General features: G+C 48.5%; 1 non-coding gene across 1 annotated transcript; it reads right to left on the bottom strand.

Moving 5' to 3' along the window:
• Positions 1-9,295: 9,295 nt before the first annotated feature.
• Positions 9,296-9,574, bottom strand: LOC147728717 (RNase MRP). The gene has a single exon (XR_015309734.1).
• Positions 9,575-26,975: the final 17,401 nt, after the last annotated feature.

The following is a 26,975-nucleotide window of genomic DNA, read 5'->3' as shown; positions in this document are numbered from 1 at the left end:
CAGCTGCGTTTCCAGGAACGCGATCCAAGAGCACAGGTTGCAGAGGAGGCGGGCCCGAGCGCTGCCCCACGAGCTGCAGGAAACGGGCTTTGCACCCAACAGGTATACCGTCGGGCACCCGAAGCGTTCAGCCGCACTGCAAGGAGGGAGCACTAACGCGCTGGGACATCCGAGCTCCGCCTGGAGTAAACTAACATGGCTTCTTCCCCAGGAGGGGGCGGCACCCTCCAGGTGAGCCCGGCCCCTCCTCCTGTCCGTGCGGCCCGCATGGCACAGGTGTCCTCTGTCCCCAGAGTGACAGGAGCCCCAGGCTAGACACACAGCTTTGCCAACAAGGCATAGTTGTCAAACTCAGCTGTAATGTCTCACAGTCTGAAACTTACAACTCTTCATTACTCATAAGTGTCTTGTTCCTGTTAAGATGTCCTGCAACTGTCCATTCAGTTGCCTTCACATTTCTACCTGTGTTCCTGCTGTTTGGTTGTTTGCCTATTTTAGAAAGGTGACTTAATTAACTTTTATGTTTGATCCCACGATGCTTCTTTAACACTTTTGATCTGGACTACCTAGTCTAACAAACATTTGTTCGAATAACTCGGATTTTGTCATATTTCCTGTTAACCAAATGCTTCTCAGAGCCACTGAATGAAACCATTTTTGACCACCGGTTCCCAGAACTGCTGTCCAGCACATCCTCCGGGGCAGAGCATGGCACAGGCTTGCACAGAACGTCCATTGCATACTCCGTCCCCATCAGTACTGCTTCTGCTGCTTCCACGGCCGGAAAGGGGATCCCCAGAAACGCCATACAGTACACGTTGTTGTGCTACGTCACCAACGTTCGCAGTTCTTCGTCCTGCATCCACTTTATTTCTGTCATAGTGAGCAAGCGGTGTCCGGTTCAGAGAAACTACGGGGCATATTATCAAGGCCAGGCGATACATTATCGCCGGTTTTATCGGCAGGAAACTGCCGATAAAGCGGCGATAATGGCCTTGATAATATGCTCTATGAATTCCAATCGAAGCCCATGTTAGATGTGTTCACATTTAACATGGGCTTCAATTGGAATTCGTAGAGCATATTATCAAGGCCATTATCGCCGCTTTATCTGCAGTTTCCTGCCGATAAAACCGGCGATAATGTATCGCCTGGCCTTGATAATATGCCCCTACATCCTTTACTCTGGGGATAATTCTGAAACTATCAAGCAAACAAAAGCATCCTGCTTTTTTTTATTTATAGAGAAGTGCTCCTTTTCTGAAGAGCGACCTGCACGTCAGGGACTAAGTCTGGCGCTTCTAAACACAGGCATAGCTGCTGCAGGTAAAGGCATTTTACTAACAATGATTTACATGGCTTTTACGTTGATGGGAGTGGGGCAGTAAAGGGAGGTCTCTTCTGGTGAGCTGCACTCTCATAATTCATCGAAAGGCACGTGTCAAGTGCACTCACCCTCTGGCTATTGAAATAACGCTCTGTTGATATTCTTGCGTAGTTTTAAAATCATTTTAACTTAGATTTAACCCCAAAGGTGTGATGCCTGCTTTTCTGGTCATTAACTGCTGCCTGTATATGCAGCCAATATGTCAGGCACAAACTTCTGTTCGTGCAGATTTTTCAGCCAAGGCTCCATTATTTACAACGCACTAAATCAAGTGTTCATGACCAGTTCCCGTGTAGCATTTGTGCTTATAAGCTAGAGACGTATGTGCCCGATTATTCAACAAAACATTAAGAAGTATTTCAAACAAGCATTGGCATAGCCAATAGGTCTCGCCTTATAAGTGTTTAGTTATCCAGCACAATCTCCTTGGTGCAACAACATCAAGGGTTGCATGGCTAAACACTTATAAGGTCCCAAAGGCGAGACCTATTGGCTATGCCAATGCTTGTCTTTTTTCTCTCTTCGAATCTGCCAGTGTTTTCCTGGTGTATCAGACTGCATGCTCTGATGGGGAACACGGTCTGATGTACTTGCACTGACAGCCTAAGCCCATTGGTCCAGATGTAAACATGATGGCCCATGCAGCACTAAAAAGAGTGGGCAGACCATATTTTTGGCACGCTGTTTGTGGCAGAGTCTCCTGACCGCCAAATATTGTGACCACCTCCTTCCTGGTCATTACAGACACTGTGTCCAATCCTGGAAGAAGAGGTAAAGAGGAAGACAAAGCGATCCATTCAGTGCTTCAGGCAAGGGTTAAACTGCTATTCCTTGGAATGTCGACTCATGTGGAAACAAATAAGAATAAGCATCTCAAGCAGGACCACGAGTCAGCGCTCTAATATACAACTAATTGAAGATTAGGCCTGCATTTAGGTTTTGGCGGGCAGCGCGTTGTCTGCTGGGCGAGTTGAGTAATAAAATCTGCTGACCTGGCACGCTCCTACCTGCAATGATGGCTCCCTTGAAGGCATTCAAATATTGATGAGTGGATGCCATGTTTCACTCAGGCACTCAACAAACTTTTTGTTTTACAAGAAAAAATTATTCCCTAAGCTGGAGTTTTTGTAACAGAAAAAAGACTAACAGTAACTCCCAGGGAGCGGAGGTCATTTTTTCTCTTCAAATCTGCCCTTGTTTTACTGGTGCATCAGACTGTGTGCTCTAAATAGGGTGCACAGTCTGATGTACTTGCACTGACGGTCTAAGTCCATCGGTCCTGACAGAAATATGATGGCCCACCTGACAATGAATAGAGCGAGCAGACCATCATTTTGGCAAGCCATGTTGGATGCGGAGTATCCTGTTTGGCAAATAATGTGAACACTTCCTACCTGTTCATTACAGGCACTGTGTCCAATCCTGGACTTCTGTGTCGCAGCCTTTTTGTTTCTGGTTTATAGACTTGTTTTACTTCCATTGAACTAGCACATCTTAATGCAATGATCTGGGGGTGTGGAAGCTGTGGACAGGACGCAGTGGTCATAATCACTTTGGAGTGGTGGCCACCCTATCGCCTAATTCTAAATCGGACTATACGTTCCTACTTGAATCACATCATATAAATTATATCCCAATAATTACATTTCGTAAGGAAATTGGGAAGTGGGGTGCAGCGTACGCTGTTACAGTTGTATTTGGTAGGCTGAAGTACTATGCAAAATCTTATTTGCCACGGATGTAATTAGTTACCACTAAACCTGTATAACTAAAAACATTGAGGCTGCAGTGAAGAAAAAAAAGACATTCTGAGAATGAGCCCAGTTCTGTTTGTGCGGTCTTGAGCGCACTACCTGCGTACCCATGTAAAATGACAATATAATTAGCTTGTTCATCCACTAAACCCAGTGCTTTAAATGGGCCGGTACTCACCGGTACTGAGTACTGGCACTTCTCCCCCCCTGCTTGGAGTACCACAACTTCTCCGTGTCCAGGGAGAGTACCAGTACTCACTGCAGCATGTTGGGATTTCCCAAAGAAATGGTCATCATTAGAGCATGCACCTCATTTCTACTCTGCAGTGCATGCTCACATGATTAGCATTTTACATTGGCAGTGACCATCATCCTGCCACCAGCAAAATATGTGAAGTTACCACCTCATAGCTGTGTGGCAGGAAGGAATGGAAGCTCTTTAAATATGCAGTTTGCAATGGCTTTCCCTTACTTCTTTGCCATATAGCAGCAAGGATCATCATAAAGGAGCCAGCCAAGTGCAGCACCTAAGTATCAGGTTTCCCTCTAGTGCCAGGCAGGGATCCCAGGACCGGATTCCTGTATCCAGTGCCATGCGGGACCCAGGAAGCAGCAAACAGATTCATGCAGTTGGGCCCCCCATCCATACAGTTCTGCTAAAAACCCAGGACACAACATGGGTAATTTTCACCTCTTAGTCTGCCTGCCAGTGGGTTCTGACAGCGTCTTTCACCTGATTCATTTGCCCCTGCCGAGCTGGGACATAGAGCCCATAATGAGCAGTGAGGAGGTGGGGGAGATGGCCTTAGTGCCCTCCATGTAGCCCAGGTGACATTGGAGAAATCCTCTACCCTGGAGGAGACTCTACATATGTTCCGGACCCTGCAGTGCTCACTCTCTCTGCTGTTGAGAGCTCTCCAGCCGTGGGGCCTTCTGATCCTAATCCGACTCTGCCTGCTGCAAAGGGGGATAGAAAAAGGTAAATTAGACTCGCCGCTTATAGCGATGCCAATGCTGATGCTCAGTGGGCACAATCTGTTACTGTCAGACAGATATTTTTTTTTGCATTTGTTTTTAGCTGTTAAATTAACTGCACCGGAGTTAGGATGAAAGAGCAAATAGATGCCTTTTATTTTGTGTTTTCTCTTGCCACTGAGGTTGAATGTGAGGTGATACCATTGGGCAAATTGCTGCTTATTCTTTTAATATGGAGATTGGTGGGTGCTTTTCTTTCCGAGTGCAGGGTGAGAGCATTTTTTAAAAAGTTTGGAAACATAAATACCTGTGAATAAACTGTACAAATATTTCAAATTTGGAAACAGAAAGGACAAATGAAGCAGCTCTTTTGGCGTCATGGAAGTATTTAATATTATACTTTACTGGGGGATGCGCAAAAGCTAAATATTCTCTAGAGCCAGGGTTCTAGCGTCCATAGGTACAGCAGGTGCAGTGGCACAGAGGCCTGGGGTTCACTGAAACCATGTTATTGCTGTATTTCACGAACAAAACTGTGATAAGGGGCCCATTTCCTTCCTTGCACTCAGGCCCATATGTCAATGGCTGGTACCCAATTGCACTTGTCGGCGGCTTTCGACACCGTTCCTCATGAGGTCCTCCTTGCAAGACTCTGGGAGTGTGGCCTTCGCGGAACGGTGTGGAATTGGCTAAAATCTTTTCTGGCCGACCGCCGACAAACGATCTGGGCGCCTCCCTTTTCCGCTGATATGGCTCCGCTAGAGGTGGGAGTCCCGCAGGGCTCCATTCTCAGCCCTATGCTGTTTAACATCTTTATGGCCCCTCTGGCGGAAGTCGCGGAATCATTTGGCGCCCAGATCGTGTCATATGCTGACGACACCCAACTCCTGTTCACATGTGATAGGGGTGGGTTTTTCAATGGCAGACAGATCAGGGACTGCCTTGGTGCGGTGTTTGAGTGGTTTAGATGTCATGGCTTAAAATGCAACTCAGACAAGTCAGAGCTTCTCTTTTTTGGTTGCGCCCCTGAACCCGATTGGAAATCTTGGTGGCCACAAGATATGTTTCCTCCTGATAAGGTCTCTTTTAAGGCCAAGAATTTGGGAGTGATAGTAGATTGTGAACTATCCTTTAGACCTCACATCCTGTCTCTTGTTGGGAAATGCTTCGGCATTTTACGGATGTTGAGGAAATTTCTTCCTCTACTTTCACTTAACCACAGGAAAACAGTTGTTCAGGCATTGATCGGTTCACGACTGGACTACGCAAACGCTCTCTTTTTGGGTCTTCCGAAATATCTTATGACCTGTTTGCAAGTTGTCCGGAATTCGGCAGCCCGTACCATCTTTGGACTCCCGAGGAGAGCTGGTGCCACTGCCTTATTGAACACTCTACATTGGCTACCCATCTCCAAGCGAATTACTTTCAAATGCCTGACTGTGGCCTTTAAGGCCCTTCATGGTATTGGCCCCAAGTATATTTGGAAACGTCTTTCCCGGTATGCACCGAGCAGGACTCTCAGGTCATCTGGTCTGTCTATGATGACTGTTCCTGTAATTCGTCGCGCACGATTGGGAGGTCGGTCTTTCCGCTATTTAACACCTAAAGTTTGGAACAACCTACCACTGTCCTTGAGACAGGCTCCCTGTCTTCTTGCCTTTAGAAAGGACCTGAAAACATGGCTTTTTATGAAATAGACCCTTTTCATTCTCTGCTTTTTTCTGTTGTGTGATTGCCGTTTTTATGCTGTTATTCTTTGCTAAAGCGCCGGGATGCTCCCCGGAGTAGCCGTGCGCTATAAAAGAAATAAAGTAACATAACATAACATAACTCATTATCCTTGTTGCATTGCACAGTATTTGCCAGGAAAACCATGTCTGTGCAAATTTAGTGGTCATTGTTGTGTCCTAGGCCCTAGGCCCACATGCTGGGACAAAGACCACACGGACACGATAATAGGTTACTGGAACTGGCCACGAACATATGCAGCCGGGCCTGTAATGGATGGGTGTCGGGTGCATGTATGCCCACTCCCCCAAGGCAGTGGTTAACAAACGTTGTGTCTGCTGAGACACTAGAACGTGTCCAGCAGGACACAACATTCCTCCTAAATATTAATGAAAACAAAACAATCACTAGTCCAACCTGTAGGGGTAAACAACAATGAACTGTAAACCACAGGGTCCATCAGCTTCTCGTATCAGGCAGCAGGAAGACAGCAGACAGGGGCTGGTGACTGAGTGCAGCAGGACGATCTCAGCGGGCACTCCTAATTTAACCTGAGTGGTTCAGGACACGAACGTAGACTTAGAGATGTCAGCTGCACTCTCGTACCATGCCGGTGGAAACATGTGTTTTGGTAAGAGGGGACACCCCTTCGCTGATGTAGAGGATGGTATGTGGTGGGTACAAACAGTTCATTAAAGAGGGTGTGTCAAGAGCATGGTTGGAGTCCATGGTGAAAGTTCACGAAAGTGTTGCTGGGTCGACTGAAGTCTCTGTTAGACTATTTTGCTGTATCCTGTAACCTGTCGGTGGGCAATGTCTCGTTCAAATCTCCCGCCTGGGGAGGCCCTTAGTCGGGTTTGCCATTGGACTGCTTATGAGCTGCGCTGGGGATGCATGTGTGCTGACATGGGGCAGCTACAAGACCTTTGAGGAGCCAGTACCCAGTCGCTCGCACAAACCTCAAGGGTGGATGAGTCTTGGTCAAGACATGCTCTCGCTGCCGCAGTTCAGGTGTAAGCCAGGTTAGCAGGTAGTCGCTGGGTCTTCTTGTCGGCTGGTGTGGCAACGGTGTAGGACTCCAGTTCATTGGTACTTGATATAGTAGTGTTTGACGCATTTGATGAGGACTGGCGTCTCTATTGCTCCTTTGCCTGTTTGACCCTAGACTCCACATCCTTTCCTGAGTGTGTGCTGCTTCATGCTGTGCCTCACTGGGGGCTAGTCTCACCCCAACCCGCTGGGGCCATTCTTGGGGTGCACTGCTCTTTCACATGCTGCTGGCGGCACTCCGCATGGCCACGGTGCCGTGTACCTTCTTTGGCTACCATGTTTCAGTCCCTGTTGCAGGTAGATAAAGTATGGAGTGTCACTATCAGTCTTTACTCCCGTCGCTCAGGGAGTTACGGTAAGGCGGTTCGGCTTTTCAAACCTAGCCCTGTGCAGGACGCCTCATGAAACGTGGCCACAGCATCTTTCCTCAGTTTTGCTGCAGTTTCATTATGGACTGCTCCGATCACCAGGGCGCAGTTGCCACTGCAGCACTATTTTTCTCCTGGCCATAGCAGGCTTGGCTGACGGTTGCGCTGGAATGGAGATGCAGGTGCGGTCTATTGGACGCTGGTCAGAGCAAACACAGCACCCTTCCGCTTCGCGGGTACTCAGCCATCCTTTTCAGGCAAGTGTTTAAGCTTACACTGCAGTCAGTGGTGCTGCCTCTTTGACAGGGGAGACCCAGGCAGTGGGTTTCGCACTATGGGGCCGTTTCAGTGTGGGTGCCGAGCAGACAGGGATTGCTGGCCCGGGTGCGGTGTGGCAAAAAGGTGGCGCTGCAGGCTCCTCGCCGTTGGCAGTTTCACTTTCTCTTGGATCTAGAAGCTCCTGCGGGGAAACATTGGCCGGTGCAGCGCTACCGTTGTCTCTCCTGAGTTTGCCCTGCGTGCAAGGCAGTGTCCCACGGCGGTGCTGCAGGTCCAGGGAATGTCAGTATATGGGTCGCACTCGCCAGCTATTTTTCCTCTCAGCTCATGATGCGGCGCTCCGATTGACCACTAGGCGGTGCAGACGTTTCTCACATGGCCACGGCAGCCGTCCTCATGCTGCAGGCCTTGCTGTCCGGTGGGTGCTATGGAAACAGATGCCGGTATGAGGTGAGGTGTGGTTCTGAACGTAAGTGTCCCCCTTTTGTCTTTGGTGCTACTGCTTTGGCGTGTTCAAGGGAGCGATGTCGGCTATTCAGGATGCTGGGAGCTGGATCGACGACCTGTTTGCTTTCGGCTTCTCCTACTGCCGCACTGCTTTGGCCTGTACCCCTCTGTTTACGCCTGCCACCTCCTCTCAGGCAATTTGCGGACTGGGGTTGCTCTCAACCTCATTGGGCTGTTGAGTGGGATTGCTGGCCTCTTTGGGGATGCCCAGATGGGGCTGGCTCTGTGTTGAGCTGGTGCGCAATTAGCTTGCGAGAGGGGCGGGAGCCGCTGCAGGGCTGATGCTCTCTTCCTCTCACTGTCATGTACGGCGAGCATTTCAGTGTTGACGCCGCGACTCGCCCACACACTTTGGGTTGGGGCTGTCTCCTGTGGTCTCCGTCTGGTGGTTCACGCACAACCAGTACAGCGTAGACTCCGCAGTTCCGCCCCCTGGTCACTACAAAAGGGTCTGCGGGGCATGCAAGCAGGTGCTGCAGGGCACTTTGTGCCGGCAGTATGTTCGGGGTGCCGCAGACTCAGGCCATCACACCTCCCACGATGAACCACAGACAGGCCGACAGCACTGACGTGGGGATCGACCTCCTTGTCGCCATGGTTGTGTCCTGGGCCCTAGGCCCACATGCTGGGAAAAGACCACACGGAAAAGATAATGGGTTACTGGAACTGGCCACGAACGTGCACGCAGGCCCTTTTAGTAACAGGCTCATGTCCCTCATGACGCCTGTGATGGATGGGTGTGGGGTGCATGTGTGCCCACTCCCCCAAGGGAGTGGATAACAAACTTTCTGTCTGCTGAGAAACTAGAACGTGTCCAGCAGGACACAACAGTCATGATAATGGAAAATGTGTTCTCTGAATGACAGTGCACTACCACACTGCACACATGTCACTTTTTCCTCCTGTAATGCACCGTTTTCTACCTCTTGTATTTTGTTTGCTCACAATTGTCATTTTTGCCTTATGTAACTTAACGTTTGCTTTTGTAATTAGTTAATTTGTAATGTTTTCATGTATCAGTTCTGTTCCTACTGTGAAGCGCTCCGACACCTCCGGGTAAAGTCCGCGCTATATAAAAACGCATAAAATAAATAAATAAATAAATAAAACTATGCACCAAGTTACATACCACACCGTTTCATGTAAAATGTTGGCCAGTAGCCCCGCCCCTAATATCGTCTCCTAGTTCGTCAATGGTCCACGTTTTCCTCCCCATGTAAAGCACTGACAACCTGTAGGAAAAAAAAGGCATTCTGAGAATGAGCCCCGTTCTGTTCGTGCGGTCTTGAGCGCACTACCTGCGTACCTATGTAAACTGACGAGTGTTCCCACGCGCGTTCACCCGCTCGGCCCAACAGCTTCTTGGCGGTTTTACGTGAAGGTACGCGCCGGACTCAAGCACGCCCGCAGGGGCGAGCGGCACTCTCTACCCATTGGTCCGGGGACTTTCCCCTAGGCGGCGCAGCGTGCGCGAGAGAAACAACGTCCTCTGTACGTAGCCTAGACGTCAGGTCTTCAGAATGCTTCGATTGGTTAGTGCACGTTCGCAGCCTTAAATAGGACGAGTACAACACATACTTTACAGATACGGTTAGTTATTTTGGAAAGTATTTTCCTATTGGGTAGTTACATTAAAACGTAGAAAACGGTTTTAATGCTATACTCGTATTTACGGCAAACCCTGCTGCAGTGTGCAATAGCGTCACCTATTTTAGAAACTGAACTAGGAAGCGGAGAGGGGCGTTTCGTAACATAAACTGCATGTGTAATTTATGCAAATCATGGGTTGAGTCGACGTGAACGTGCTGGGCATTTTCAGCGGATGAGTTTTCATCTGAGAAATGAAATCCGTTTCTGAAAAAAACGATTCGATCGCTTCTATTTGACCAATCATGTTTTGTAAGGCCGATATTTGTGTACAGAAAATTCAGAATCTGTTTATTCATTGTGAAAATATACACAGTACATTTATCAAAACAACACATTAGGTTTCTAATATGAGGATTGCATCGTTTATTAAAATTCGCGAAATTCCAACTCAGTTAATTTATTGTGCTTTTGTAATGAACTGAGGACTCTTTTTAGTATGCATTCTTATAGAATGTACGTTTAACGTAACCAGTGATCGAAGTGCGGAGAAAAAAAGTAGAGGAACAGTGGGTGGAGTATCGGAGGGCAGAAATAACCCGAGGATTGGGTCAGTGGGCAGAGTTAAAAATTTGCAAACATTCGTGACAAGAATTTTCAATTCTATTACAGGACCGGAGGCTTCAGATTATGCTTCTCTTTCTTTACTGTATAAACACAGCAGCCAATAAACATACAGTTTAGTGCAATAAAAAACTTCAAAGTCCATGGTGCTTGGCGTAGCCACGCCCCCTTCAGCACCCATAAGAGCCTAGGACACACCTTCAGCTTCCTCTTTCTTTGCTGCTCACACAGCAAGAGTTAAGTGCCCAGCCCCTTCTCTAATGCATGTGTAATGTTTTGCAATGCTTTGTGACTGATGCAGGACGATTTGCGTGTGATTTATCACTTTCAATGTGGGCAAATGCGCCCTTGTGCGTAGCGCTTATGTGTTTTGCCTTTCAGTGCCTGCTTTCAGTTGCTAGGGGCTTTGTTAGGTAGACGCGGGTGTTCCCGTGGTGTGTGTTCCCCGCCGTAGGCGGGCAGTCTGAGGGGCTCGTTCGCGCCGTATCGGAGCTCTGCTCCCACTTCCAACGGAGGTGCGCATAGCGGCGCTGATGTCAGGACAGAGACCGAGTGCCGGTCACGCCTACCTGGGGCTTCTAGTCTTCCCCCGTCAGGCTGCGCGAGGGCTCCCCTGATCGCCCGTCCGCCGGAGCGAGCCGAGAACCACACGGCAGGAGCGTGCAGCACAACGCGCGCCCATTGGGCTAATTCCTAGTAGGATTTGGGCGCGCGTTGGGCTACACACGCCGAAGTCCGTTTTTCCACCGTTTTACACACAATAGGGTCGGAGTTGGTTGTAAGAACGCCTGACTGGCTGCAATAACAGTCCTTGCCTTCTTTTGGAGTGGCACACGCTCCATATATATATATATTTTGGCTCTGATGCCCTTCTGGGCTGTAATAATACTTGACTACAGCATCTGCTGAGGGGGTTACTACCTGACTCTGTTATAATATATCACTGTGTGCTTGGGGTTGGGCCCCCCCTGACTCCTCTTGTGCCTACCTCTATTGGATTAAGGTATATATATTCTCAGGTTTTTGTCACAGTCCACCATGGAGGATGATGGTTATTATTATGATGAGGAGGCGGAGGAAGGAACCTATGCAGAACAGCAATCTGCTGCAGTGGAGGACAAAATTGTGGAGGCCCTGGATGCATCAGGGCCTCCACAATTTTGGGTGTTATTGGACCTCACGGCCGCGTTTGACACTCTGTCTCCAGCCATTTTAACATCTCGGCTTAGGGAGGCAGGTGTCACTGGTTCGGCCCTGAGCCTCCTCAATTCCTTTCTCCTAGACAGGGAACAGAGAGTGATGCTCGGCAACCACCTCTCCCCAGCAAAGTCTTTGCAATGTGGGGTGCCACAGGGGTCGGCATTAAGTCCGACCCTATTCAACATCTACGTGGCCCCCCTTGCTAGGCTTGTAAGATCGCTGGGGATGGAGGTGGTATCATACGCCGACGACACCCAGATTATGATATCACTCACCCAGTCCTCTGTCATAACATCTGCCTCTAGCTTCAGGTCCTGTATGCAACATGTTGCAGACTGGATGGTTACCAACTCCCTGAAGCTAAATGGCGACAAGACTGAGGTTTTGGTCTTCGGGAAGGACCAAGATATCTGGTCGAGTGAGTGGTGGCCTCCCTCTCTTGGTACTTGCCCCACTCCCGTTCAATCCGCCAAAAATCTGGGTGTGGTGTTTGATACATCACTCTCGATGTCTCTACAGGTGAATGGACTGTCTCGACCTGCTGGGGCGTGATCAGGACACTCAACAGAATTCGCAGCTACTTGTCTCCTCAAGCACGTAAGCAGATTGCAGTTGCCCTTGTTGGTTCCAGGTTGGATTACTGTAACTCTCTCTACATGGAAGCCAACAAGGGCCTTATACATCGACTGCAAGTAGTGCAGAACGCTGCCGCACGTTTTGTCCTGGATCTTCCCAGGTCTTCCTCTGCTACTGCTGCGAGGAGAGACCTTCACTGGCTGCCTATCCAGCACAGAATTTATTTTAAAATTCTGTGTCTGACCTACAGAGCTCTCGAGGATGGACCTAAAGGCGCTATCAGCTCCCTGCTTACCCGCTATCACCCTCCAAGGTGTTTACGCTCTTCTGGACAACTCCAACTTGCCGTCCCCCGCTTTAAGCTCTCCAGATGGGGAGCTAGGGCCTTTTCCGTCGCTGCTCCACAGCTTTGGAACATCCTGCCGACAGAGATTAAGACGCTATCCTCTCTGGCGCTGTTCAAAAAGGCCCTAAAAACATGGTGTTTCTCCAGAGCCTATACAGGTTGAGCTGCAGAGTTCCTTTGTTATGAGCTGTTTTTGGAATTAGGCGCCTTGATGCCCATTGGGCTAAGTCCGCGCATGACAAGATCCCCCTTATTATTATTATTATTATTATTATCAGTCCAGGCCTCAGTTAGTAAGGCAGTAGAAAGTGCAGTACCTGCTACTGTACAACAAGCATTGGCGGCAGCATTAAAGCCGATCACCAAGCAGCTCGAGAGCTTCGCCAAGCGCCATGGCTATGCCAAGCACAAGCCCGGTAAGAAGCAGACACCAACTCCGCAGGCAGGTTCATCAGACCAATGGCCACACTCCAGCGCTTTGGGCTCTCTTCCGACCCCGTTCTACTCTGATCATGCTTATGCCGACTGTAGTAAGGCAAAGAGTAAGCAGCGTTACGTGGACACTGATACCACCGCCACCACTGACACCACTAACACTACCGACACGGATGAGGAGCAGCCCCCGAAGAAGAGGGCAAAGAAAGCTGCCTCTTCGGCTTCAGAACCAGCTCCCACCGACACTCCGTTTACCTTCAACCCCTCGGAGATCATGCATCCCTGTTCCACAGAGTGGGTCCCGGCCCCGGCTGTGGCGCAGTACCTAGAGGAGAACCTGAGGAAAGGGTTCGATAAGGAGGTCCGTAACAGACCGCGGTCTGAATGTCCCCGTCCTGATCTTCCCCACAGGGTTGCTGAGACCCCGGAGATCGACGCCAGTATGCTGACGTTTCTAAAGAAGTTCGCCAAAGATCCCAAGAAAGGTTTGGATCGCGCCTGGAGGGGTTGCCAGGATAAAATGTTAGACGTGGTGGGGCCTCTGGCCAAGATCCTGGAAATGGCCTTGCATGCCAAAGAGACCAACGTCATTATTGATCCAGATATTCTGGCGGGGTGGACCCAGCGCGCCATATGTCTCCTCGGTAATGCTAATTGCGCAGTGTCATCGGAACGGCGCAAATCGCTGTTGATGAGAATGGATTCGAATTTGACCGAGTTAGCCTCAGCTGAACCGGGTCCCCTAGCAGAGGGCAATCTCTTTGGAGATCGTTTTGTGAAAGACGTTTCAAAGTACGTGGGTACGTTCACCTCCCTGGACAAGGCCCAAGCAGGCATCAAGCGAGCCCTGCAGAATAGCCTTTTTAATAGGGCCGGACGAGGAAGGGGACGCTCGCCAGGCCGTTTCGGCAATCAAGGTCCCCCCGAGGTGACTTCGGAAGGGGTCGAGGTGATTGGGACTCGACAAGAGGAGGTACCTTCTACCCACAGCGTCGCAGATACGCCAGGAACAAGTTTCATGCAGGCGGCAACAGGGCAGGATTCCACGCCCAGAACAATTCAGGTGAGCGCTATGGATTGCTTTTGCATGCCTTTGGGGGGTCGCACAATGTTTTTCTTACACAATTGGAGTCTCCTGACTCAGGATGCATGGGTCCTTCAGACCATTCAAGGGTTTCACCTAGTTTTCTATCAGAACCCCACACAGAGAGCAGCCCCGAAGGTTCTCCATTCTTCCCGACTAGAGTCAAGTTCTATAGACAGCGAAATAGAAGAATTGCTGCGCAAACACGCCATAGCGAGGTGCGAGTACAACCCACACAGGTTTTGCAGCAATATCTTCCTTGTGCAGAAGAGGGGCGGAGGTCACAGGCTGGTGTTAAACTTGAAAGATTTCAATTACTTCCTAGTCTACAACCATTTCCAGATGGAGGGGATCCATCTGCTAACAGATCTTTTACAGGCAGGGGACTGGATGGTACGTTTAGACCTGAAGGATGCATACCTTTCCATTCCCATCTACCGCCCTCACCGTCGTTTCTTTCAGTTTCAATGGAAGGGACGTTGGTTCGAATATTCGGTCCTTCCTTTCGGGCTTTCCTCGGCTCCTTGGTGTTTCACCAAGGTGATGAAACCAGTGGTAGCGCACCTGAGAGAGCAAAGGGTGCGTCTCATCATTTACTTAGACGACATTCTGATTTTAGCTCAGAGTTCGGAACTGGTGTTGAGGCATCTTCAGATGACCATTACCCTTCTTCAGGATCTGGGGTTTGTGATAAACAGGGACAAGTCTGCCCTGATTCCGTCTCAGGAGATGGACTTTCTGGGCTTTGTGATCAACTCGCGGATAGCACAGTTGAGTATGCCGAAGTCGAAGTTGAGGGATTTGAAGAAGGAGATCTCTTCTCTTCTGAGCAAACAGGTGACCTCTCTCAGGTCGGTGGCCAGAGTAGTAGGGTTGTTGGCCTCGTCAATAGAAGCGATTTTTCCGGGCCCGCTACATTACAGGGCTCTGCAGAAACTCAAGATCCAGCACCTTCCAAGAGGGCTGGCCTACTCGGACCTGATTCCGCTGACTCAGGAAGTGCGAGACGAGATGCAGTGGTGGTTGAACCACGTGGAAGCGTGGAACGGCAGAGCCATCTTCGGCTCCGTACCGGAAGTTGTCATAGAATCAGACGCCAGCCGTTGGGGCTGGGGCGCGCGTTGTGGCGAGGTTTCCACAGGAGGAAGATGGTCGCAAGAAGAACTAAAGTTGCACATAAATTGTCTGGAGCTCCTAGCGGGCTCCTTCGCGATCAAGACGCTCTCACCCCAGAACCACTCGTGTCGCATCCTCCTTCGGATGGACAACGTGTCTGCGGTTCGATATATAAACAAGCTGGGGGGGACGAGATCGTCCATGCTGGTGGAGATAGCCAAGGATTTTTGGCATTATTGCCTCAGTCATCAGATCTCGGTGATTGCGGAATATATTCCAGGGCAATCCAATGTAGTAGCAGACTGGAACTCGAGACATCTTCGCGACTACAGCGATTGGCAGCTGTCGCCCAAGATATTCCATTGGTTGCAGGACCTGTGGGGTCCCTGCCAGATAGACCTGTTTGCATCCAGACTGAACCGTCAACTTACCAGGTTTTTCAGCTGGAGGCCGGACCCAGCAGCGGAGGCGACGGATGCCTTCTTGCAGGATTGGTCGGGGGCGGTGAACTATGCGTTTCCCCCCTTTCTATTGATTCCATGAGTGGCCTCTCATATTCTCAAGCAGAAGGCCGAGGTAATTCTAGTGACGCCTCTGTGGCAGTCGCAACCATGGTTCCCGATGCTGTTAGAGATGTGTTGCGACCTCCCCAGGAGACTTCCATGGTCAGAGACGCTATTGCTGGGACCAGCACGGGAGCGGCACCCGCTAATCACGTCCCGGGGCCTCACGCTGATGGCATGGAGGCTTTCAGGCAACGGTGGCACATGCCTGGAATTTCAGGAGCGGCTAGCGATTACATTAAGCAAGCCTGGGCTCCCTCCACGAGGAAAAGGTACTCTTCGGCCTGGAAGAGTTGGTTATGTTGGTGCGTGGAACGGGATCTGGATCCCGTGGGGGCAGGAATTTCTCACATAGTAAATTTCTTGTCCGACAAAGCCACTAGCGGTTTGGCCTGCAGATCCGTGAACAATTTCCTGTCGGCCATCTCGGCGGGACACGTTCGCATTGACGGGAAACCAGTGGGTATGCATCCCTTGGTTTGTACACTGCTTAAAGGCGTTCGGGTAGCGAATCCTCCCAAGCCCAAGTATTCGGGGCTTTGGGATGTCTCTGTGGTTATTAAATTTCTGGACAACTGGCCGTCTAACGACTTGCTTTCTAGGAAACAGTTGTCAGCGAAGTTAGCGATGTTGTTATGTTTGTCGGCGTGCAGAAGATCATCGGACGTTCGCGCCTTGGATATTGCAGGTAGAGTATTTACTCCGGAAGGAGTTTCTTTTACTATCACAGGCCGCACAAAAACACTGTCTAGACACATTGAATACAATGCTTTTCCTAGTAATCCAAAATTATGTGTGGTCCAATGCTTGAAATCATACGAGGAGTGTACTCGTTCCATAAGACCCGCGGGGGTCACGCAGCTTTTGATAGCTGTGCAGAAACCTTTTAAGCCTGTGTCCTCGGCTACTATTGCAAGATGGTTGAAATTTATTATGAAGGAGTCTGGTATTGATGTTCAATTGTTCGGGGCGCACTCGGTGCGAGGTGCCATGGCTTCAAAATCATTTCTGTTGGGGGCTAATGTTCAAGATATAATGCATTGTGCAGATTGGTCTTCTGAATCTACATTCAGACAGTTCTATTATAAGCCGGTGGGAGACATTACCTCTATGGTATTCAATACAGCTTTGAACTAGCATAATCTGAAGCCTCCGGTCCTGTAATAGAATCAAAAATTAGCTAGCATTCGCGCCAAGAATTTTCAATTCTATTAAGGACACGGAGGCGAGGATTATCCCACCCGGCTATGTTCATTGTATGATCATGCTTGCCCACCCGTTGTTTATGAATACTCTGTTGTTTACAGCAGTTACGGGTTGTCTATTTCGTTTTTTCCAGGCAATGACAAGAACAAGGAGTAAGAAGTCTTCCGTTGAAGAATGATGTTGGACCAGGGTCCCGGTTTTTTCCATGTTGGAGAAGTTATAGACTGTTATGGTTCATGGACTTGTGCAGTTCGCGCAAAGAAAGAGGAAGCTGAAGGTGTGTCCTAGGCTCTTATGGGTGCTGAAGGGGGCGTGGCTACGCCAAGCACCATGGACTTTGAAGTTTTTTATTGCACTAAACTGTATGTTTATTGGCTGCTGTGTTTATACAGTAAAGAAAGAGAAGCATAATCCTCGCCTCCGTGTCCTTAATAGAATTGAAAATTCTTGGCGCGAATGCTAGCTAATTTTTGATTCTATTAAGGACAACGGAGGCGAGGATTATGGTTCTCATTTTCTTTGCTTTACTACAGCAGCCAATAAAAAACTGTCTTTTTTATTCAGTATAACATCACCAACTACAAGTCCCATGAGCACACTGTACTGCCCAACCATAGAGACGGTGCCTATATAATGTCCCACTGAGGCACACACGTCCTCTTTCTTTGCGAAACTGTAACAAATAAGTCCAACCAGGTCAGTTCAATATGTTCATGCACGCCGTCTGCTAGAACAACATCCCGAGGAACCAGGTAGATCGAAGACCAACAGGGAAACCCAGAGTTCAGCGGGCCAGCTCTTGAGCGAGAACTCCTGCGAAGAAACACCAACTCCGTAGAGGGAAAACACCCTTCGCAGTAAACTGAAGCCAACAAGTGCGATTCTCACTTGCCATTTGAGACTGAAAGAAAGGAAAATTACGTAATAACGATTCTCCTTAAAGCATGTGCCAACAACTAAACATATCACAGGGGGGAAAAAACATATTCCATAACATGCCATCATAGGTTAAACAGACATTAGTCGTACATTCACCTGAATGAATATGTAAATCAAGATATATAGACTGGGTGGGATAATCCTCGCCTCGGTTGTCCTTAATAGAATTGAAAATTCTTGTCACAAATGTTCGCAAATTTTTAATTTTATGTCAGGACCGGAGGCTCCGATTATGCTTGTTCAAAGCTGAGCCACCACCACCGATGCCACAACCCAATAGGTTTGTAATAAAAGGATTTAAATGTAGATTCCGTTGACCAATCAACTGTATTCATGATATCAGTGAGGCTCACTCCCAATGAAAAAGACTTAGACGCCATTGTGCCCCGAACCGAATGGGCGCCAAATTTAGATACATCGATGCCTGCTTCACTCATGAGCCAACGTACCTATCTTGCTAAGGTAGCTGAAGTCACAAGCATAAAATGTTTTTGCAATGCAATAAACAGTGGATCTTGCATGTCAGAATGAAATTCAGAGGTACTTACCTCACACGCTTTCAGACATTGCACCACACATAGTTTGGGATTATCTGGAAACATTGGGTAAGACGCTGAGGTAGAATTACATTTGGTGCGCCTAATAATATGAAAAGTAACCCCCTCTGGGGAAAAACGACGACCAGCCAGATCCAAGGCTCTGATGTTGGAAACTCATTTGCAAAACACCAGACATAAGAGCATAGCCCACTTGGCTGAAAGCTGCTTTCGAGATAAATACTTGGTCGCCGGCCAAGCTTATAAGAACCGGAGAACTACTGACACATCCAATAGAAATGAATACTTGGGGCATGGTGGTCTGACCATCCTAATGCCCCTAAGTAATTTACAAACCAAGGGATGCTCCCCCACTGGTTTGCCCTCAATTGGAGAATGTTGTGCCGAAATCGCGGACCGAAAATTGTTAACTGTCCTATATGCTGAGCCCGAGGACGCCAAAGAAGCGAGGAAATTCATGACCATGGAGACATCAGCTGTAGCGGGATCGGCGTCCCGTCGAACACACCAGCTACGCCACCTGTTCCATGCTGATGAATACCGCTTGTGGGTATTATCTGACCAAGCCTGCCTGATGAAGTCAGAAGCGTCTGCCGAAAGGCCTGGGACGTGCCACCTGTCCCGGACACTCGCCATGCCACTGGTGGCAGTTGACCCGCGCCTATTAGAGGGTGAGGGGTCTTGTGAGGGTCCAGCAACAAGTTCCATCTCTGAGGGAGGAGGACTGGTACGGCACAAGACATCCCCAACACCATCGGGAACCATGCCTGTGCCCTCCACAGCGGGGTTACTAACACCAACTCTGCCCATTGCCGCCTGGCTTGGGCTAGGACCCTGGTAATCATTACAATAGGGCGGAAAGGCATAACAAAGGACCCGGGGCCACGTCTGAAGAAACGCATCCGAGGCCAGAGCCTCCGGATCTGGTCGCCAACTGTAAAACTCCGGGAGCTGTTTGTTCAGACGTGACACAAATAGATCCAACTGACAAGGACCCCATAAGAGGTTCAGCATCCGAAAAACTTGAGGGTGTAGCCGCCAATCGCTGTAATCTCGCAATTACCTGGAGTGCCAGTCCGCCACTTCATTCTTGCGACCCGGGAGATATTCCGCCACCACCGACAGTCTGTGCTGTAGACAGTAATGCCAAAAATCCTTGGCAATTTCGGCCAGGATACGAGATCTCTTGCCCTCTTGTTTGTTCACGTATCGAACCGCCGATACGTTGTCCATCCATAACAGGATGCAACAGTCTGTCTTCAGTGGGGAAAGGCTGCGGATGGCGAACGAACTCGCCAGCAACTCCAAGCAGTTGATATGGGAATGGAGAGAGAGCTCCTCTGGAGACCATTGGCCCCCTGTTGAGATCAGACCGCAGCGGGCACCCCAGCCCCAGCGGCTGGCTTCCAATTCTATTACTACCTCTGGTTTCGAGCCGAAGATGGCTCTCCCATTCCACGACTCCATGTGATCTAACCACCACAACATTTCCAACCTCGCGTCATCTGAAAGAGGGATCTGTTCGGCATAACCGAGGCCTTTGCAGAGATGTTGGATCTTCAATCGTTGGAGTGCGCAGTAGGGAAGGGGTCTCGGGAAAATTGCCTGAATCAACGAGGCCAATAACCCCACTACTCGGGCTATGGACCTTAAGGACACAATCTGTTTGCTCATAATCGATTTCAACTCTCTCTTGACTGCTCTGATCTTGTAGGAGGGCAGGACAGGCTGGCAGCTGCGGGAGTCACCTTGAAACCCCAGAAACTCTATGGACTGCGTGGGAGTTAGGACTGACTTCTGGGAGTTGATCACAAATCTGAGGCTCTGAAGGAGCTGGATGGCCCACTCTAGATGAGTAACTGCTAGTTGAGGAGACTGCCCCATCAGGATGATTTTATCCAGATAGACGATCAGGCGCACCCCTTGCGCGCGCAGGGACTCTACCACGGGGCGAAGGAGTTTCGTGAAGCACCATGGTGCTGACGAAAGTCCGAAGGGAAGGACGGTGTACTCGTAATAGACACCTTGCCATAGACATTGAAGGAAGCGCCGATGTGGTGCGTAGATGGGGACGGATAAATACGCGTCCTCCAGGTCCAACCGGACCATCCAATCCCCTTCTTGCAGAAGGTCACGTAATAGGTGGACGCCCTCCATTTAGAAATGACGGTAAACGATCCAGCCATTGAACTCTTTGAGATTCAAGACCAATCTGGACCCGTCCCCTTTCTTCTCGACCAGGAACACATTGCTGAGGATCACACTGAGTAACCACAACCGCCACTTTCGCTCTAAGGGCACCTATCTCCTCTGAGATAAAGTTCTGATCTTGTTGGGAAAAATTTAGGTAAAGGTGGCGGAAAGTTTGGGAGGGAGTTTCGTACATCTGCAGTTTGTATACTTGCACCGTCTCCAAAAACCCAAGGGTCTTGTGAGAGAGTGCGCCAGCGGTGCAGAAATAGCTGAACACGTCCCCCCAAGACCACTTCCAAATATGAGATAATTCTCACCTTTAGATCCAGTGTCCTGGGGGTTTCCGTGATTGCCCCCGAACCGCCCCAGCGGAAACGGTTCCTCGCTCTCCGTGCCGGATAGAAATTCGGGTTGCCGGAGCTGTCTTGGTAACCACCTCTGTGGTGCTGCTGGCCACGTGGGACGCCTTGGTTGCCTCCTCGGCCGAACGACCGCCCTCGACTTCGTCCGGCCCTGGTGAAAACCTGCTTGAAGGCACAGCGAAGTGATTCCTGCTCTTTATCCAGGCAACTAAAAGTGGCCACAAATTTGGTGAGTTCCTTCAGGAATGGTTGGTCGAAAAGGAGGCCCTGGGCCACTGGACCCGCCTCAGACGAGGATAATTCAGCTAATTTGGGGTCCAGCTTGAGGAGGATAGATCTCCTCCTCTCGCTGGACATGGCACAATTGGCGTTGCCTAAAATGCAGACCGCCCGTTGCGCCCATCCAATGAGGGCGTCCAGATTTATCGGTGTTCCTGATTCCTTGGCATGGAACCCCAACTCCTGGATTTTTGTCAAGGGGATAGAGAGATCCAACAGCTTATCCTGGCATGACCGCCAGGCACGGGCGATGCCTTGTTAGGATCCTTAAGGTATTTTTTCAAAAACGTGAACATAGTCGGGTCCACCCCAGGAGTTTCGCCACCCCGGCCGTCAGGTCCGGTCTGGGGCATTCCGACCTCAGCCGGGCCCTGACATCTTTGTCGAAAGGGCGGCACAGGTGGGACTGAACATAGTCCGCCATCTCCTGTGGCGGGAGCCACGCTGTGGTGTTGGGGTGGACAATGTCCGCTGGGTTGAAATTCAATACCATGGGCTGCGGGGGCTCAGTATGATGCTCCTTCCTGAGCTTCTTTGCTGGTTGAGTCACTTCCTCCTCTGAGTCTGTGTCAGTGTTGGAGGTGGAAGAAGTGTCACCTTGAGTGCCTTGGGCAGGGTCAGCTTGGTCCGCGTGTGCCACATACGCGTGGTCATTTGCTAAAGCCTTAGACAGGCGCGCAAAATCTTCAGTATGAGGATTGGCCGCTTTGGCATCTTTGGCCTTGTGGCGCCCGGTCGCAGCCAGGATCCACCCCTGCTGAATGGCATACTTATTCAAATGCCGTTTAAGGGGCGCAATTGCCCGTACCAGGGCAGAGTTGATGGAATGCTGCACACCAGCATCCAGAGCCTCCACGAGGTCTTGTTCCAGTGAGCCTGATGGCTCCGCATCATAATACTCCTCTTCGTAACTGTAGTCCTCCATGATAGGACGGTAATACCAAATGTGATGCTGTCACAAGGACTGAGGAGTAGGGGGGGATAGGTACAACCCCAGGCAGGCCAGGCTAGACAGCCAAATAGTATGTATATAAATATATAAATTCAGGAGTGGAGGGAGGGCCTGTCTATATCCAGCACCTCTCTAGGCAGTGCCTATGCCAATTGTACAGCTCGCAGCACCCTTCAGCGTTGGGCGTCTGCAGGGAAGCAATTTTTCACGGGCTCCAATGTTTGAATATTCGTCAGTTTCCCGCTGACAGCAACACAAAATGGCTGCTGCGCATGCGCGGACTCGGCCGCCCGAGAAGACAAAGAGAGGGCTGCGGGTGTTAGAACCCACGGTCCTCTAGCCCCAGAAACTCCTGCTCCACTGCACTAAGACTCGGGCGCGTCACGCCCGGCTGGGGAGGCTGACGCGCTCCCTCCTGCCAGGCACCGAAAACCTCATCGGAACCAGGGACAGCGAACAAGCGGGCTCCGCGCTGCGAGTACCGCCTCAGGTACGTGCCAGCAGCGAGCCTGCTAGAGAGCGATGAAGAACAGCAGTAAGCCCACAGGAGACACAGCCGCTAAAGCGCCAATGCGCCACATGAAGCCAAGCACAGCAGGGGATATGCAAACACAATGTAACACACAAACAAGCGTCAATTACAAAGCGGTGCCCCCCAACCCATAAACTACCAGTGCAAGACAAGTAATAAGGGGGGAAGGCACTTAACTGGCTGGGGAGCAGCAAAGAAAGAGGATGTGTGTGCCTCAGTGGGACATTATATAGGCACAGTCTCTATGGTTGGGCAGTACAGTGTGCTCATGGGACTTGTAGTTGATGATGTTATACTGAATAAAAAATATTGTTTTTTATTGGCTGCTGTAATAAAGCAAAGAAAATGTTAGTAATTATTTGGAATTTCACTAACCAGTTACAGCTTATTAGGACATTTACTTCAACCAATGGATTCACATGTTTATTTAAGGTTTAATATGAGTTATTGACATTAAAACACATTCACAAAGTGGGATATGTTTCAAATCACAGAATTTACCAAATGCGCTTAAAAGTGGAATCACAAGCCATTTATCTTCGAGCCATGCAGTTTCTGTCCCTTTACCACTAGAGCAGTTCAAACTTGAATGAGAAAATATGATAGTTTGCAAATGTTTCCCACATAATTATGACACTGCCATTTTTGCCAGATAATCCATCATCTGCTGCATAATTTGATGATTGTCACCCAAAAATTGTTTATAGCTCAAACAGATCAAAACTTTCTAAAGAATGTGACTTGTGTTGCTGCAAAGTGGGGGGCCCTTTGCAAAGGTTACTGGTCACCTTACTCACTGCTGCATTTGTATGTTACACTAGAACTAATGAGAAAAAATATTTGCAAAGACTGTTAGTATGTGTAAAAATGTCAAAATAATAACATCAGAAAATGTACAGCATTACGCTGCAGCCTTTCTTTGCTGTAAATTTAGTTAACAACTCCATTGCTGCATAATTCCAGTGCCCCCAAAGCAAGCTGCACATGTTAAAAGTGATTGTGCATGAAGCAGAGATACTGTGAAGTTAGCAAAGTTAGTTTGGTGTGCGTGCAAATCCTGCATTGCTTATCCCTGGTGAGTTGAACTATTACTGCTGAAACAAGGCCAATGGAGGTACCGTGAGGCAGACTACCCTCAAGGGTCCTGTGACCTCAGTGTCAGAGTCACTATTGCGCTAGTGTCTGCTGCTTTGTAGGTCGGTCCGCAAGACTGAAGGTGAACCTCAGTATGGATTGTGGTGGACAGGCCTCCAAGGTTAACCCACACTTACAATGGCTAGAGCCCACCTACTGGTGCTAAGACACCAGGGTTTCTAAGGTATAGCGGGGCCTTCTAAGGTCTAGGATGGGAATGTGCTCCCTCAGGAGAGTTGTCTGGTGGACTGGTCATGAAGGCTGAATCTAGTTCCCTAGTTTCAAATTCAGCAGCTCTGGCCATAGTGCCACATTCTCTCCCCCACTGATCACCATACTGCCCCATTTAGAGGAACTCACACTGCCTTTAGCTCCAACCCAATTGCGCCCGCTATAAACACCTGAATGCAACTTAATTCAAATTATGTTATAGACAAGAGTAAGATGCTTCCTGAAAAAAAAAATAAACAACATCTTGGGAAAAGCAACGCATGCAAGACATGTGACATGTAAGGCATGTGAAATGTAAGCAGGAACAATATGGTTACTTTAACGATTTTACACATTATTAAAAAATCAATGAGTGTTTTTGCCTGGAAAGTTAAGGACATGACTACAGAGCCCAGAATGGACCCGTTTCAATATCCATTGCTTATATCCATACAAAATATAAGCAGTATGGTATAAAAATACCACATCATCGCGGTATACATTCTATAAACTAAAACATGGAAAACAGCTGATAAGGATCACATTAAACGTTTTCCACTATACTCATCAACAAGGTATTACAGTACCTCCTGGAATAGTGCACTTCTAACCCCGGGGTAAGCAATGCTGTTCAAAGAAAGATGAGAAAACTAAAGTAGCGCTTCACTGGCAAACACTGTAAAGTGGCGCTGATGTGTTTAAGTGTGAATAAAACCAATCTGGACACTTGCAACCACTCTGCCTTGTTTTATTTATTTATTTATTTATTGTTTGTAATTAAAACCTTTCTTTCTCTCCGCCTCGAGGCTGCACTTTGAAATAGAAAAATGTCAGAAAAAGAAATTTACAGCAAAAGTGTTATTTTTTTGATCTATTTCATAGGGGAAGGAATGAAAAAAAGGAGAGGAAAGAGAGGTTATGACCAGTTTCTTGAAGTCATGGTTTTCAGCAAGTGAGGAGGAGTGAGACAGAGACAGAAAGAGAGGTAAGAAGAGGACTAAATAAAGAGAGAGAGAGGGGAAGGGGCCAGCAACAGAGCAGAAGTAGACACCGTCCTTATCTTCTCAGGGCATGAAGGAAGAGACAGACCCCAAACAGCCACAAAAGGCAGAGCCTTATCTATAAGCCGTGGCTATTTCTACCGCCCTGGGACACATTTTTAAAATAAGAAAGTAGGGGAACAGATTCTATTAAAGTAAAGAAGTAGCGGAACTCCGTGCCCTGCCGATCCCGCCCACTTCGACCACTAATTCTAACTTCACTGGGGCACCCTGTTTTGTCAGTTTTTTTATGCCAGTGCCGCTCAGAATGGCGTCCTCATCTGCCTTCAATGATCAAGTCAGTATTTAGTATATAGTTGCAATTGAGACTGCTGGCACGGAAGGTTTGATTTTTGTTCAACCCTCGACTGTTTGAGCACCGACGTAAGTTTAAAACTCAGTTCAGTCTATACCTAAAAGCTATGAAATTGTTTTCCTGTTTAATTAAAATGACATATATCATGCATAAATATTAATGGCTAGAGCTGGTGGTAAAAAAAAATACTCCGGGAACGCATAAATTGGGAGTTAGGTGTGGTAGAGGACAGCGGGTGAAAAAACAGGAGTGGAACTTGAAAAGCAGGGCCTGACAGTCAAATTATAGATTAAAAAAAACATCTGCCACAAAGAATTGGCCAATAGGATATATGTGGGTTGACCACCTGGCATAGAGGCTAATTCAGGGCATGACTGTAAACATTCAGGACAAAGGGTCAAAATTAAGGACACAAATTCAGGACATTTTATGGACACATCCAAGGAGCGACCATAACCCACTACTTTGTCAGTGTATTTGTTCACTATTTTTTATATTGCACTATTCATTCACTGTGGTCTGTATTAGATTGCCTCTAGGTAGGCTACATTCAGTTGGCGCATTATGTCCTTGTTCAATAGTAATTTGATGTCAATGAGCAGGGTGTTAAGGGCATCACCCCTACCCAAATCTATCCAATATTTCTTAAAGAGAAAGCAACAGCAACATTTTGATTGTTTCTAGACATATTAAAATCCATGGCAAACAGTTTGGAGAACATTAAGGTAAAAGACTGTTTCACCTCCTGCTAGTTTATGGATTAAATCTTTTTACTGATTTATAACTGAGCAAGCAATTTCAACGTCAGATAACATAAACCCCAACCGGGCCAGGTTGCATATTCGGAAGCGTTTAGGAGAACAGGCTTGGTTTGTTGGCTGTGGGGGGGTCAGTGGTTAAGGGTATGATACTTCTGCTAGTTTAGACAAGTTGAACAAAAACATCTGGCTCACCTTCCACTAAATGTCAAACATAAACAAATTAATGATGCAGAGCAGATGGTATGGGCGGCAGTCTCACACCTAATTTAAGAATATGATGTACCTACAATGTTTAACATACCAAATAGGCCCAACTGCTGCTTTAGACCATGTGTGACTCTACATTTATCTCAAAACTGGGAGCCCTGATCAGACAAAGAGAATTAGAGCAGGATGTAGTTGAGATAAAATGGGAGATCCGGAGCAGTTGATTCAAAGGGTCATTGTTTAGAACCAGAATAATAAGGAAGAGAAGAAAAAAGCAGGACAATTCCTAAAATCAGACAAGATGGGGCCACCATGAGAATCGTTTAGTATTGCTTAACTGGGGAGCAGTCTCAGCAGAGAGGCCAGAAACTGAAGAGGCACCATCAAGTGTTTAAAAAGGAGTACCCACCCAACCAGACAAACTCTGCCAGTGCAATGGTGTCTTGGTAGTGCTTATTGAGGGCTGGTAAGGGCCGAGTCCCTTGGAAGGACCCAGGGCCATTGCCCACTCTGTCCATGTCTTAAAATGGCTATGCAGTCGAGCCACAGCTGAACTAGTGGTCTGGGTCATCCCTAAGTGATAACCAGTAGCGGTCGGCAGTAGGTGTTTCTATAGGGCGGTGACGTGGGCAGGAGGAGGGGCAGGGTGGGGGGAAATAATGTATGGATTACGGAGTTTTACAGGTAAGTAAACATTTAAATACATAA

The sequence above is a fragment of the Lissotriton vulgaris genome, chromosome 3_1, assembly GCF_964263255.1.
Source record: "Lissotriton vulgaris chromosome 3_1, aLisVul1.2, whole genome shotgun sequence".
NCBI classification, from domain to species: domain Eukaryota; kingdom Metazoa; phylum Chordata; class Amphibia; order Caudata; family Salamandridae; genus Lissotriton; species Lissotriton vulgaris.
Note: the sequence above shows the minus strand (reverse complement) of the source record. Positions and strands in the feature narration are given on the sequence as shown.